At 48.9% G+C, this 15,984-nt stretch overlaps 1 protein-coding gene across 2 annotated transcripts in view; it reads left to right on the forward strand.

Annotated features, from left to right (window-relative positions):
- TOP2B (DNA topoisomerase II beta) overlaps nucleotides 1-15,984 on the forward strand; it is a 485,217-nt gene that overhangs the window by 249,513 nt on the left and 219,720 nt on the right. The gene's annotated exons all lie outside the window — the stretch shown is intronic.

Genomic DNA, 15,984 nt, shown 5'->3' on the forward strand with positions numbered 1-15,984 from the left:
TTGTTTTGCAATATTCTGTCCAACTGCAGATTGCTCACTGCCCTCCCACCTCCCCCTTCTGTGGCACTGGGGCAGCTGAGTGCAGACGTGTAGTACAGCGTTGGGTGCCTAGTGTTACTCAGTAGATATTGGTCAGGTCACAAAGATGCTGCCTGTTAAGACTGGTGGGAGTGGGGGTTGGGGGTTCAGTCAAGAGAAAAAAAAAATGGGTTCCAGTCTTGAGATGCTCTTAGACGTTATGATACCTTGGGTCCTCTTCTCCACAGGCGACCGGTGCCGAGGTGTCTGGAGGCGTCCCAAAATTGTCTGGTCTTAGCCAGCTGAATAAAACTAGTCAGTGCGAACACTGATAGTTGGTATGTTTTCAGGGGGCACCTCTAATGTGCCCTCTGGGTGCATGTATTAAATCCATCATTGGCATCCGTGAGGGTTTATTAATACAAGATGCTTGATACCAAACATCCATATTTTCAGTGAAGCCACCTTTTAGCTGGGGAACTTGTAGTGACCAGTGTCCAGCACATGTATTTGAATGGCTTCCCTGTTAACTCACTAGGTCTAAGAATCGACAGACATAGCTGGGGCATATCCGCTTGTGCAGACTTGTCCTCATAAATAAGGTAGTGCACCCTGCCTTAGGGCTGTAAGGCCGGCTGTAGGGGTAACTTATGTTACATTCAGAGTTGGGGTACATGTCATGTTTGTACTTTTAGCTGCACCAAGACACGCAACCTGCAGTGGCAGTCTGCATGTGCTAGGTGAGGTTTCTCTGAGGGTGGCAAAATACATGCTACAACCCTTTGGGACACTCTTCGGTGCCCATGCCCTAGGTGCCAGGTGTACCATTTACGAGGGACTTACAGAGGGTGCAAAGGTATTGCCACTAGGGAAACAAATGCCCAGTTTTAGGGAAAGAGATCTGGCACTGGGAACCTGGTTAGCAGGAACCCAGTGCACTTTTAGTCAAAATTGCATCAAATGTCAGGAAAAAAGTGGGGCACTTTACTACACATCCACACTTGTTTTGCTGTGTCTAGGAAGCTCAGAAAGGTAAAAGACAAGAAAGACCAGGTTAAAGACAAGAATCGGCATGCAGGAGTGCCATTGGAGCATTGCTGAAACACTCGGGATGTAGTCTGGTGCTGGGGGAATACTCCAGAGGTGAGGAATCTATGGTTGTATAGAGTACATGTTATGTTGGTGGCACTTGTGCTCGGTCAGGATGTCCTCATAGTGTTCTTAGGCATCTTTACATTTCTTTAGCTGGCATGCCCTCTTGTGGTTATTTCAATATGAGTGTGTGGTAAATTGAATATACCCACATGAGTAATATCCCGTAGTTATGTAGGATTGTATCTTCCATAGACTGACTTGCTTTCTAATTTTACAGCAAGAAATCTTCTTTGGAATGTTAGATCAGAGGGGCCGCAAAATGCAAGGGCAATACCTCTGTGTGGGTGCTAATGTTTACTAACTGTGTCCACTGGCAACCAGTACTCTCTGCTCCAGTTGCATAATCAAATCAATCCCCTTAGCATTTACTCTATTAGGCTAGAAATGCAAATATAGCATAACACAGTAAATATCACAAAGGAAATTTGATGTCCACTCAGAGCTATGTCAACAAGCAAAATTAGGACTTTATTGAGAGGCAGATAAGTCAATTATGATGCACAAAGAAAATTAGATAAATTGCTTTGAAGCTGATGTACGACACAAGATATTTCATAACATTTCCTGTAGAATTTGTATTACATTAGCTATATCGCTATTATCGTCCTTTGAAGCTTCTGTGGGTCGACGGCTAGTGGACGTAATGCTAATATTGTAGTGAACATTAAGTGTTTGTGTGAAGTAGAAAATAATAGTGTCACAAACATACTTTGCCATGTATGTACTTCTGATTTGTTGCTCTGAGTTCAGCAGTGGTCAACACAGTGGACTACCGCCACAGCTGTGAAGTTTACCATTTCAAATATAGTGTATGTCTTTGTTGTGATTTTGTATAAAGCCACAAAAAAGGTCTCACCCAAACAAAGCCAATGGTGCTTCTATTTCATAATGTCCTATTTCAACAGCTGTCAATACATTGCCCAAATATTTTTAGGGACCAGTTGATTTGCACATTATTTTTTCTCTTTCCATTGGGCAAGTACATTGTCTGTCCGCTCTGGCTATAAGGTCTCCCTTAACAAAATGTTGTTGACTGTCTTTTAAAACCAGCCTATTATGGTCAAGATTTTCTGGTGGTAAGGGCACTCAAGAGCACCCACTGGACCACTTTACCAGTTCCTTTTCTAAACTGAACATTATGGTTGGGGGTGAACCACAACTTAGTCTGGAAAAACAACATTTTCAAAATAAGTGTAAAGAAATGGCTCCCTGTTGCAGTTACCCCCCACTTTTTGCCTGATACTGATGCTGACTTGACTGAGAAGTGTGCTAGGACCCTGCTAACCAGGCCCCAGCACCAGTGTTCTTTCACCTAAAATGTACCATTGTTTCCACAATTGGCACACCCTGGCATTCAGATAAGTCCCTTGTAACTGGTACCTCTGGTACCAAGGGCCCTGATGCCAGGGAAGGTCTCTAAGGGCTGTAGCATGTATTATGCCACCCTAGAGACCCCTCACTCAGCACAGACACACTGCTTACAAGCCTGTGTGTGCTGGTGAGAACAAAATGAGTAAGTCGACATGGCACTCCCCTCAGGGTGCCATGCCAGCCTCTCACTGCCTATGCAGTATAGGTAAGACACCCCTCTAGCAGGCCTTACAGCCCTAAGGCAGGGTGCACTATACCATAGGTGAGGGTACCAGTGCATGAGCACTGTGCCCCTACAGTGTCTAAGCAAAACCTTAGACATTGTAAGTGCAGGGTAGCCATAAGAGTATATGGTCTGGGAGTCTGTTTTACACGAACTCCACAGCACCATAATGGCTACACTGAAAACTGGGAAGTTTGGTATCAAACTTCTCAGCACAATAAATGCACACTGATGCCAGTGTACATTTTATTGTAAAATACACCACAGAGGGCACCTTAGAGGTGCCCCCTGAAACTTAACCGACTATCTGTGTAGGCTGACTAGTTTTAGCAGCCTGCCACAAACCGAGACATGTTGCTGGCCCCATGGGGAGAGTGCCTTTGTCACTCTGAGGCCAGTAACAAAGCCTGCACTGGGTGGAGATGCTAACACCTCCCCCAGGCAGGAATTGTCACACCTGGCGGTGAGCCTCAAAGGCTCACCTCCTTTGTGCCAACCCAGCAGGACACTCCAGCTAGTGGAGTTGCCCGCCCCCTCCGGCCAGGCCCCACTTTTGGCGGCAAGGCCGGAGAAAATAATGAGAAAAACAAGGAGGAGTCACTGGCCAGTCAGGACAGCCCCTAAGGTGTCCTGAGCTGAAGTGACTCTAACTTTTAGAAATCCTCCATCTTGCAGATGGAGGATCCCCCCAATAGGGTTAGGATTGTGACCCCCTCCCCTTGGGAGGAGGCACAAAGAGGGTGTACCCACCCTCAGGGCTAGTAGCCATTGGCTACTAACCCCCAGACCTAAACACGCCCTTAAATTTAGTATTTAAGGGCTACCCTGAACCCTAGAAAATTAGATTCCGGCAACAAGAAGAAGGACTGCCCAGCTGAAAACCCCTGCAGCGGAAGACCAGAAGACGACAACTGCCTTGGCTCCAGAAACTCACCGGCCTGTCTCCTGCCTTCCAAAGATCCTGCTCCAGCGACGCCTTCCGAAGGGACCAGCGACCTCGACACCCTCTGAGGACTGCCCCTGCTTCGAAAAGACAAGAAACTCCTGAGGACAGCGGACCTGCTCCAAGAAAAGCTGCAACTTTGTTTCCAGCAGCTTTAAAGAACCCTGCAAGCTCCCCGCAAGAAGCGTGAGACTTGCAACACTGCACCCGGCGACCCCGACTCGACTGGTGGAGATCCGACGCCTCAGGAGGGACCCCAGGACTACTCTGATACTGTGAGTACCAAAACCTGTCCCCCCTGAGCCCCCACAGCGCCGCCTGCAGAGGGAATCCCGAGGCTTCCCCTGACCGCGACTCTTTGAACCTAAAGTCCCGACGCCTGGGAGAGACCCTGCACCCGCAGCCCCCAGGACCTGAAGGACCGGACTTTCACTGGAGAAGTGACCCCCAGGAGTCCCTCTCCCTTGCCCAAGTGGAGGTTTCCCCGAGGAATTCCCCCCTTGCCTGCCTGCAGCGCTGAAGAGATCCCGAGATCTCTCATAGACTAACATTGCGAACCCGACGCTTGTTTCTACACTGCACCCGGCCGCCCCCGCGCCGCTGAGGGTGAAATTTCTGTGTGGACTTGTGTCCCCCCCGGTGCCCTACAAAACCCCCCTGGTCTGCCCTCCGACGACGCGGGTACTTACCTGCAAGCAGACCGGAACCGGGGCACCCCCTTCTCTCCATTCTAGCCTATGTGTTTTGGGCACCACTTTGAACTCTGCACCTGACCGGCCCTGAGCTGCTGGTGTGGTGACTTTGGGGTTGCTCTGAACCCCCAACGGTGGGCTACCTTGGACCAAGAACTGAACCCTGTAAGCGTCTTACTTACCTGGTAAAACTAATCAAAACTTACCTCCCCTAGGAACTGTGAAAATTGCACTAAGTGTCCACTTTTAAAACAGCTATTTGTCAATAACTTGAAAAGTATACATGCAATTTTGATGATTTGAAGTTCCTAAAGTACTTACCTGCAATACCTTTCGAATGAGCTATTACATGTAGAATTTGAACCTGTGGTTCTTAAAATAAACTAAGAAAAGATATTTTTCTATATAAAAACCTATTGGCTGGATTTGTCTCTGAGTGTGTGTACCTCATTTATTGTCTATGTGTATGTACAACAAATGCTTAACACTACTCCTTGGATAAGCCTACTGCTCGACCACACTACCACAAAATAGAGCATTAGTATTATCTATTTTTACCACTATTTTACCTCTAAGGGGAACCCTTGGACTCTGTGCATGCTATTCCTTACTTCGAAATAGCACATACAGAGCCAACTTCCTACATTGGTGGATCAGCGGTGGGGTACAAGACTTTGCATTTGCTGGACTACTCAGCCAATACCTGATCACACGACAAATTCCAAAATTGTCATTAGAAATTGATTTTTGCAATTTGAAAAGTTTTCTAAATTCTTAAAAGACCTGCTAGGGCCTTGTGTTAGATCCTGTTTAGCATTTCTTTTAGAGTTTAAAAGTTTGTAAAAGTTTGAATTAGATTCTAGAACCAGTTGTAGATTCTTAAAAAGTATTCCAACTTTTAGAAGCAAAATGTCTAGCACAGATGTGACTGTGGTGGAACTCGACACCACACCTTACCTCCATCTTAAAATGAGGGAGCTAAGGTCACTCTGTAAAATAAAGAAAATAACAATGGGCCCCAAACCTACCAAAATACAGCTCCAGGAGCTTTTGGCAGAGTTTGAAAAGGCCAACCCCTCTGAGGGTGGCAACTCAGAGGAAGAGGATAGTGACTTGGAGGACAATTCCCCCCTACCAGTCCTATCTAGGGAGAACAGGGTCCCTCAAACCCTGACTCCAAAAATAATAGTCAGAGATGCTGGTTCCCTCACAGGAGAGACCAACACCTCTGAAATCACTGAGGATAACCCCAGTGAAGAGGACATCCAGTTAGCCAGGATGGCCAAAAGATTGGCTTTGGAAAAGCAGCTCCTAGCCATAGAAAGGGAAAGAAAAGAGATGGGCCTAGGTCCCATCAATGGTGGCAGCAACTTAAATAGGGTCAGAGATTCTCCTGACATCCTAAAAATCCCCAAAGGGATTGTAACAAAATATGAAGATGGTGATGACATCACCAAATGGTTCACAGCTTTTGAGAGGGCTTGTGTAACCAGAAAAGTGAACAGATCTCACTGGGGTGCTCTCCTTTGGGAAATGTTCACTGGAAAGTGTAGGGATAGACTCCTCACACTCTCTGGAAAAGATGCAGAATCTTATGACCTCATGAAGGGTACCCTGATTGAGGGCTTTGGATTCTCCACTGAGGAGTATAGAATTAGGTTCAGGGGGGCTCAAAAATCCTCGAGCCAGACCTGGGTGGATTTTGTAGACTACTCAGTAAAAACACTAGATGGTTGGTTAACTGGAAATGAAGTGTGTGACTATGTTGGGCTTTATAATTTGTTTATGAAAGAACACATTTTAAGTAACTGCTTCAATGAAAAGTTGCATCAGTATCTGGTAGACCTAGGTCCAATTTCTCCCCAAGAATTGGGAAAGAAGGCAGACCACTGGGTCAAGACTAGGGTAACCAAAACTTCCACTGGGGGTGACCAAAAGAAAGGGGTTACAAAAACTCCCCAGGAGAAAGTGGGTAACACTAGAAACCAAGAAAAAGAGTCCTCTGTAGGCCCCCAAAAACCAGAACAGGTGGGTGGGCCCCAGGACACAACCCAAAACAAAGGTGGGTACCAGGGTAAGAACTGGGATGCCACTAAGGCATGGTGCCACAACTGTAAACAGTCTGGGCACCACACCAAGGACACTTCTTGTCCCAAAAACAAACCCCAGAACAAAATTCCTGGGGTAACCAGTGTAGCCATGGGAGATGACTCCTCAGATGAGGAGGTCTTCCTAGCCTTCAACTGGAAACAGGGCCCAACAGGTGAGTTGGAGATTCCAGAGGGAAGTAGACACTTCCACCACCTACTGGTGAATGGAATCCCAACCACTGCCCTGAGAGACACTTGTGCCAGTCACACTATTGTGCATGACAGGCTGGTGCTCTCAAACCAGTACATCCCAGGTGAGACTGCCAGGGTAAGAGTTAGCCTAGACAGGGTCACTAAGAGGCCTGTGGCTTTAGTGCCCATAGAAGTGGGTGGCACTCTTAGCTGGAGAAGGGTAGTAGTCAGTACAGACCTCCCCCTTGATTGTCTCCTTGGAAATGACTACCCAGAGATTAGTCAGAGCTCAAGAGAGGAACTGGTCCAGTGCCAGTCCTCTCCCAAGGATTCTGGAAGTCCTGCCTCTGCAGTAAATACAAGCAGGCCCCAGAAGAAGAAGAAAAGAAAACAGAGTAGGAAAGGTGGACAACCTTTAGCCAAGGTTCCAGCAAGCCAAGGAGATTCTGCTCCAGTAGGGGAGAACTCCAAAAATGGCTCTGATAAAGTCCAACCTGACCCACAAGAAGTCCTGGCTAGTCAGGCAACTGTTAAGCCTGAGTGGGTGGCTCCTCAGCTAACAGAAGAAAGAGTGGAAGAAGGGTGTTTACTACAAGATGTGGTAACCCCCCACTCTAATACAGCAGACAGGCACCCTGAACCCAAAGAAGCCTGTAACTTAGCCCCTTCCCTTGTAGGTGAAGAGCTAAAGGTGTGGTTCTGGGCACTGACAGCTGTCAGTGGCCTCTGCTGGGTGTTAGCCTTTATGGCTGCACTATCCTTGGCATGGTGGTCTGACCCCATGCCAACTAACAAGTTAGGCCCCCTGACCCTGTTGGTCATGGTGGGGTTACTCCAGCTCTGGGTAACCTCTTTGGGTAAGCTAGGGGTGACCCTGGCTAAGATAAGATTAGCAGAGGTGGATACCTCGGACCTCAAAATAGAAAGAATGGGTGAAGACATAAAAAGCACAGACAAGAGGCAGTTCAGACTAGGTCCTATCACTGTGGAAGTGGGTCAGTTCTCCAGAGGGAATGACCTGAACAGGAGGATGTAAGGCAGAGTAGGCCCTGCAACAAACCAGCCATTTCCTCTACTCTTCCTCGCCTGACAGACTAGGAAGACTCTTCCAGCGTTGGCTGAGTCTCCTGGCCTGTGGGCTGGGGGGGGCTTGTGTAAAGAAATGGCTCCCTGTTGCAGTTACCCCCCACTTTTTGCCTGATACTGATGCTGACTTGACTGAGAAGTGTGCTAGGACCCTGCTAACCAGGCCCCAGCACCAGTGTTCTTTCACCTAAAATGTACCATTGTTTCCACAATTGGCACACCCTGGCATTCAGATAAGTCCCTTGTAACTGGTACCTCTGGTACCAAGGGCCCTGATGCCAGGGAAGGTCTCTAAGGGCTGTAGCATGTATTATGCCACCCTAGAGACCCCTCACTCAGCACAGACACACTGCTTACAAGCCTGTGTGTGCTGGTGAGAACAAAATGAGTAAGTCGACATGGCACTCCCCTCAGGGTGCCATGCCAGCCTCTCACTGCCTATGCAGTATAGGTAAGACACCCCTCTAGCAGGCCTTACAGCCCTAAGGCAGGGTGCACTATACCATAGGTGAGGGTACCAGTGCATGAGCACTGTGCCCCTACAGTGTCTAAGCAAAACCTTAGACATTGTAAGTGCAGGGTAGCCATAAGAGTATATGGTCTGGGAGTCTGTTTTACACGAACTCCACAGCACCATAATGGCTACACTGAAAACTGGGAAGTTTGGTATCAAACTTCTCAGCACAATAAATGCACACTGATGCCAGTGTACATTTTATTGTAAAATACACCACAGAGGGCACCTTAGAGGTGCCCCCTGAAACTTAACCGACTATCTGTGTAGGCTGACTAGTTTTAGCAGCCTGCCACAAACCGAGACATGTTGCTGGCCCCATGGGGAGAGTGCCTTTGTCACTCTGAGGCCAGTAACAAAGCCTGCACTGGGTGGAGATGCTAACACCTCCCCCAGGCAGGAATTGTCACACCTGGCGGTGAGCCTCAAAGGCTCACCTCCTTTGTGCCAACCCAGCAGGACACTCCAGCTAGTGGAGTTGCCCGCCCCCTCCGGCCAGGCCCCACTTTTGGCGGCAAGGCCGGAGAAAATAATGAGAAAAACAAGGAGGAGTCACTGGCCAGTCAGGACAGCCCCTAAGGTGTCCTGAGCTGAAGTGACTCTAACTTTTAGAAATCCTCCATCTTGCAGATGGAGGATCCCCCCAATAGGGTTAGGATTGTGACCCCCTCCCCTTGGGAGGAGGCACAAAGAGGGTGTACCCACCCTCAGGGCTAGTAGCCATTGGCTACTAACCCCCCAGACCTAAACACGCCCTTAAATTTAGTATTTAAGGGCTACCCTGAACCCTAGAAAATTAGATTCCGGCAACAAGAAGAAGGACTGCCCAGCTGAAAACCCCTGCAGCGGAAGACCAGAAGACGACAACTGCCTTGGCTCCAGAAACTCACCGGCCTGTCTCCTGCCTTCCAAAGATCCTGCTCCAGCGACGCCTTCCGAAGGGACCAGCGACCTCGACACCCTCTGAGGACTGCCCCTGCTTCGAAAAGACAAGAAACTCCCGAGGACAGCGGACCTGCTCCAAGAAAAGCTGCAACTTTGTTTCCAGCAGCTTTAAAGAACCCTGCAAGCTCCCCGCAAGAAGCGTGAGACTTGCAACACTGCACCCGGCGACCCCGACTCGACTGGTGGAGATCCGACGCCTCAGGAGGGACCCCAGGACTACTCTGATACTGTGAGTACCAAAACCTGTCCCCCCTGAGCCCCCACAGCGCCGCCTGCAGAGGGAATCCCGAGGCTTCCCCTGACCGCGACTCTTTGAACCTAAAGTCCCGACGCCTGGGAGAGACCCTGCACCCGCAGCCCCCAGGACCTGAAGGACCGGACTTTCACTGGAGAAGTGACCCCCAGGAGTCCCTCTCCCTTGCCCAAGTGGAGGTTTCCCCGAGGAATTCCCCCCTTGCCTGCCTGCAGCGCTGAAGAGATCCCGAGATCTCTCATAGACTAACATTGCGAACCCGACGCTTGTTTCTACACTGCACCCGGCCGCCCCCGCGCCGCTGAGGGTGAAATTTCTGTGTGGACTTGTGTCCCCCCCGGTGCCCTACAAAACCCCCCTGGTCTGCCCTCCGACGACGCGGGTACTTACCTGCAAGCAGACCGGAACCGGGGCACCCCCTTCTCTCCATTCTAGCCTATGTGTTTTGGGCACCACTTTGAACTCTGCACCTGACCGGCCCTGAGCTGCTGGTGTGGTGACTTTGGGGTTGCTCTGAACCCCCAACGGTGGGCTACCTTGGACCAAGAACTGAACCCTGTAAGCGTCTTACTTACCTGGTAAAACTAATCAAAACTTACCTCCCCTAGGAACTGTGAAAATTGCACTAAGTGTCCACTTTTAAAACAGCTATTTGTCAATAACTTGAAAAGTATACATGCAATTTTGATGATTTGAAGTTCCTAAAGTACTTACCTGCAATACCTTTCGAATGAGCTATTACATGTAGAATTTGAACCTGTGGTTCTTAAAATAAACTAAGAAAAGATATTTTTCTATATAAAAACCTATTGGCTGGATTTGTCTCTGAGTGTGTGTACCTCATTTATTGTCTATGTGTATGTACAACAAATGCTTAACACTACTCCTTGGATAAGCCTACTGCTCGACCACACTACCACAAAATAGAGCATTAGTATTATCTATTTTTACCACTATTTTACCTCTAAGGGGAACCCTTGGACTCTGTGCATGCTATTCCTTACTTCGAAATAGCACATACAGAGCCAACTTCCTACATTGGTGGATCAGCGGTGGGGTACAAGACTTTGCATTTGCTGGACTACTCAGCCAATACCTGATCACACGACAAATTCCAAAATTGTCATTAGAAATTGATTTTTGCAATTTGAAAAGTTTTCTAAATTCTTAAAAGACCTGCTAGGGCCTTGTGTTAGATCCTGTTTAGCATTTCTTTTAGAGTTTAAAAGTTTGTAAAAGTTTGAATTAGATTCTAGAACCAGTTGTAGATTCTTAAAAAGTATTCCAACTTTTAGAAGCAAAATGTCTAGCACAGATGTGACTGTGGTGGAACTCGACACCACACCTTACCTCCATCTTAAAATGAGGGAGCTAAGGTCACTCTGTAAAATAAAGAAAATAACAATGGGCCCCAAACCTACCAAAATACAGCTCCAGGAGCTTTTGGCAGAGTTTGAAAAGGCCAACCCCTCTGAGGGTGGCAACTCAGAGGAAGAGGATAGTGACTTGGAGGACAATTCCCCCCTACCAGTCCTATCTAGGGAGAACAGGGTCCCTCAAACCCTGACTCCAAAAATAATAGTCAGAGATGCTGGTTCCCTCACAGGAGAGACCAACACCTCTGAAATCACTGAGGATAACCCCAGTGAAGAGGACATCCAGTTAGCCAGGATGGCCAAAAGATTGGCTTTGGAAAAGCAGCTCCTAGCCATAGAAAGGGAAAGAAAAGAGATGGGCCTAGGTCCCATCAATGGTGGCAGCAACTTAAATAGGGTCAGAGATTCTCCTGACATCCTAAAAATCCCCAAAGGGATTGTAACAAAATATGAAGATGGTGATGACATCACCAAATGGTTCACAGCTTTTGAGAGGGCTTGTGTAACCAGAAAAGTGAACAGATCTCACTGGGGTGCTCTCCTTTGGGAAATGTTCACTGGAAAGTGTAGGGATAGACTCCTCACACTCTCTGGAAAAGATGCAGAATCTTATGACCTCATGAAGGGTACCCTGATTGAGGGCTTTGGATTCTCCACTGAGGAGTATAGAATTAGGTTCAGGGGGGCTCAAAAATCCTCGAGCCAGACCTGGGTGGATTTTGTAGACTACTCAGTAAAAACACTAGATGGTTGGTTAACTGGAAATGAAGTGTGTGACTATGTTGGGCTTTATAATTTGTTTATGAAAGAACACATTTTAAGTAACTGCTTCAATGAAAAGTTGCATCAGTATCTGGTAGACCTAGGTCCAATTTCTCCCCAAGAATTGGGAAAGAAGGCAGACCACTGGGTCAAGACTAGGGTAACCAAAACTTCCACTGGGGGTGACCAAAAGAAAGGGGTTACAAAAACTCCCCAGGAGAAAGTGGGTAACACTAGAAACCAAGAAAAAGAGTCCTCTGTAGGCCCCCAAAAACCAGAACAGGTGGGTGGGCCCCAGGACACAACCCAAAACAAAGGTGGGTACCAGGGTAAGAACTGGGATGCCACTAAGGCATGGTGCCACAACTGTAAACAGTCTGGGCACCACACCAAGGACACTTCTTGTCCCAAAAACAAACCCCAGAACAAAATTCCTGGGGTAACCAGTGTAGCCATGGGAGATGACTCCTCAGATGAGGAGGTCTTCCTAGCCTTCAACTGGAAACAGGGCCCAACAGGTGAGTTGGAGATTCCAGAGGGAAGTAGACACTTCCACCACCTACTGGTGAATGGAATCCCAACCACTGCCCTGAGAGACACTTGTGCCAGTCACACTATTGTGCATGACAGGCTGGTGCTCTCAAACCAGTACATCCCAGGTGAGACTGCCAGGGTAAGAGTTAGCCTAGACAGGGTCACTAAGAGGCCTGTGGCTTTAGTGCCCATAGAAGTGGGTGGCACTCTTAGCTGGAGAAGGGTAGTAGTCAGTACAGACCTCCCCCTTGATTGTCTCCTTGGAAATGACTACCCAGAGATTAGTCAGAGCTCAAGAGAGGAACTGGTCCAGTGCCAGTCCTCTCCCAAGGATTCTGGAAGTCCTGCCTCTGCAGTAAATACAAGCAGGCCCCAGAAGAAGAAGAAAAGAAAACAGAGTAGGAAAGGTGGACAACCTTTAGCCAAGGTTCCAGCAAGCCAAGGAGATTCTGCTCCAGTAGGGGAGAACTCCAAAAATGGCTCTGATAAAGTCCAACCTGACCCACAAGAAGTCCTGGCTAGTCAGGCAACTGTTAAGCCTGAGTGGGTGGCTCCTCAGCTAACAGAAGAAAGAGTGGAAGAAGGGTGTTTACTACAAGATGTGGTAACCCCCCACTCTAATACAGCAGACAGGCACCCTGAACCCAAAGAAGCCTGTAACTTAGCCCCTTCCCTTGTAGGTGAAGAGCTAAAGGTGTGGTTCTGGGCACTGACAGCTGTCAGTGGCCTCTGCTGGGTGTTAGCCTTTATGGCTGCACTATCCTTGGCATGGTGGTCTGACCCCATGCCAACTAACAAGTTAGGCCCCCTGACCCTGTTGGTCATGGTGGGGTTACTCCAGCTCTGGGTAACCTCTTTGGGTAAGCTAGGGGTGACCCTGGCTAAGATAAGATTAGCAGAGGTGGATACCTCGGACCTCAAAATAGAAAGAATGGGTGAAGACATAAAAAGCACAGACAAGAGGCAGTTCAGACTAGGTCCTATCACTGTGGAAGTGGGTCAGTTCTCCAGAGGGAATGACCTGAACAGGAGGATGTAAGGCAGAGTAGGCCCTGCAACAAACCAGCCATTTCCTCTACTCTTCCTCGCCTGACAGACTAGGAAGACTCTTCCAGCGTTGGCTGAGTCTCCTGGCCTGTGGGCTGGGGGGGGCTTGTGTAAAGAAATGGCTCCCTGTTGCAGTTACCCCCCACTTTTTGCCTGATACTGATGCTGACTTGACTGAGAAGTGTGCTAGGACCCTGCTAACCAGGCCCCAGCACCAGTGTTCTTTCACCTAAAATGTACCATTGTTTCCACAATTGGCACACCCTGGCATTCAGATAAGTCCCTTGTAACTGGTACCTCTGGTACCAAGGGCCCTGATGCCAGGGAAGGTCTCTAAGGGCTGTAGCATGTATTATGCCACCCTAGAGACCCCTCACTCAGCACAGACACACTGCTTACAAGCCTGTGTGTGCTGGTGAGAACAAAATGAGTAAGTCGACATGGCACTCCCCTCAGGGTGCCATGCCAGCCTCTCACTGCCTATGCAGTATAGGTAAGACACCCCTCTAGCAGGCCTTACAGCCCTAAGGCAGGGTGCACTATACCATAGGTGAGGGTACCAGTGCATGAGCACTGTGCCCCTACAGTGTCTAAGCAAAACCTTAGACATTGTAAGTGCAGGGTAGCCATAAGAGTATATGGTCTGGGAGTCTGTTTTACACGAACTCCACAGCACCATAATGGCTACACTGAAAACTGGGAAGTTTGGTATCAAACTTCTCAGCACAATAAATGCACACTGATGCCAGTGTACATTTTATTGTAAAATACACCACAGAGGGCACCTTAGAGGTGCCCCCTGAAACTTAACCGACTATCTGTGTAGGCTGACTAGTTTTAGCAGCCTGCCACAAACCGAGACATGTTGCTGGCCCCATGGGGAGAGTGCCTTTGTCACTCTGAGGCCAGTAACAAAGCCTGCACTGGGTGGAGATGCTAACACCTCCCCCAGGCAGGAATTGTCACACCTGGCGGTGAGCCTCAAAGGCTCACCTCCTTTGTGCCAACCCAGCAGGACACTCCAGCTAGTGGAGTTGCCCGCCCCCTCCGGCCAGGCCCCACTTTTGGCGGCAAGGCCGGAGAAAATAATGAGAAAAACAAGGAGGAGTCACTGGCCAGTCAGGACAGCCCCTAAGGTGTCCTGAGCTGAAGTGACTCTAACTTTTAGAAATCCTCCATCTTGCAGATGGAGGATCCCCCCAATAGGGTTAGGATTGTGACCCCCTCCCCTTGGGAGGAGGCACAAAGAGGGTGTACCCACCCTCAGGGCTAGTAGCCATTGGCTACTAACCCCCCAGACCTAAACACGCCCTTAAATTTAGTATTTAAGGGCTACCCTGAACCCTAGAAAATTAGATTCCGGCAACAAGAAGAAGGACTGCCCAGCTGAAAACCCCTGCAGCGGAAGACCAGAAGACGACAACTGCCTTGGCTCCAGAAACTCACCGGCCTGTCTCCTGCCTTCCAAAGATCCTGCTCCAGCGACGCCTTCCGAAGGGACCAGCGACCTCGACACCCTCTGAGGACTGCCCCTGCTTCGAAAAGACAAGAAACTCCCGAGGACAGCGGACCTGCTCCAAGAAAAGCTGCAACTTTGTTTCCAGCAGCTTTAAAGAACCCTGCAAGCTCCCCGCAAGAAGCGTGAGACTTGCAACACTGCACCCGGCGACCCCGACTCGACTGGTGGAGATCCGACGCCTCAGGAGGGACCCCAGGACTACTCTGATACTGTGAGTACCAAAACCTGTCCCCCCTGAGCCCCCACAGCGCCGCCTGCAGAGGGAATCCCGAGGCTTCCCCTGACCGCGACTCTTTGAACCTAAAGTCCCGACGCCTGGGAGAGACCCTGCACCCGCAGCCCCCAGGACCTGAAGGACCGGACTTTCACTGGAGAAGTGACCCCCAGGAGTCCCTCTCCCTTGCCCAAGTGGAGGTTTCCCCGAGGAATTCCCCCCTTGCCTGCCTGCAGCGCTGAAGAGATCCCGAGATCTCTCATAGACTAACATTGCGAACCCGACGCTTGTTTCTACACTGCACCCGGCCGCCCCCGCGCCGCTGAGGGTGAAATTTCTGTGTGGACTTGTGTCCCCCCCGGTGCCCTACAAAACCCCCCTGGTCTGCCCTCCGACGACGCGGGTACTTACCTGCAAGCAGACCGGAACCGGGGCACCCCCTTCTCTCCATTCTAGCCTATGTGTTTTGGGCACCACTTTGAACTCTGCACCTGACCGGCCCTGAGCTGCTGGTGTGGTGACTTTGGGGTTGCTCTGAACCCCCAACGGTGGGCTACCTTGGACCAAGAACTGAACCCTGTAAGCGTCTTACTTACCTGGTAAAACTAATCAAAACTTACCTCCCCTAGGAACTGTGAAAATTGCACTAAGTGTCCACTTTTAAAACAGCTATTTGTCAATAACTTGAAAAGTATACATGCAATTTTGATGATTTGAAGTTCCTAAAGTACTTACCTGCAATACCTTTCGAATGAGCTATTACATGTAGAATTTGAACCTGTGGTTCTTAAAATAAACTAAGAAAAGATATTTTTCTATATAAAAACCTATTGGCTGGATTTGTCTCTGAGTGTGTGTACCTCATTTATTGTCTATGTGTATGTACAACAAATGCTTAACACTACTCCTTGGATAAGCCTACTGCTCGACCACACTACCACAAAATAGAGCATTAGTATTATCTATTTTTACCACTATTTTACCTCTAAGGGGAACCCTTGGACTCTGTGCATGCTATTCCTTACTTCGAAATAGCACATACAGAGCCAA

The sequence above is a fragment of the Pleurodeles waltl genome, chromosome 10 (assembly GCF_031143425.1).
Source record: "Pleurodeles waltl isolate 20211129_DDA chromosome 10, aPleWal1.hap1.20221129, whole genome shotgun sequence".
Classification (NCBI taxonomy): domain Eukaryota; kingdom Metazoa; phylum Chordata; class Amphibia; order Caudata; family Salamandridae; genus Pleurodeles; species Pleurodeles waltl.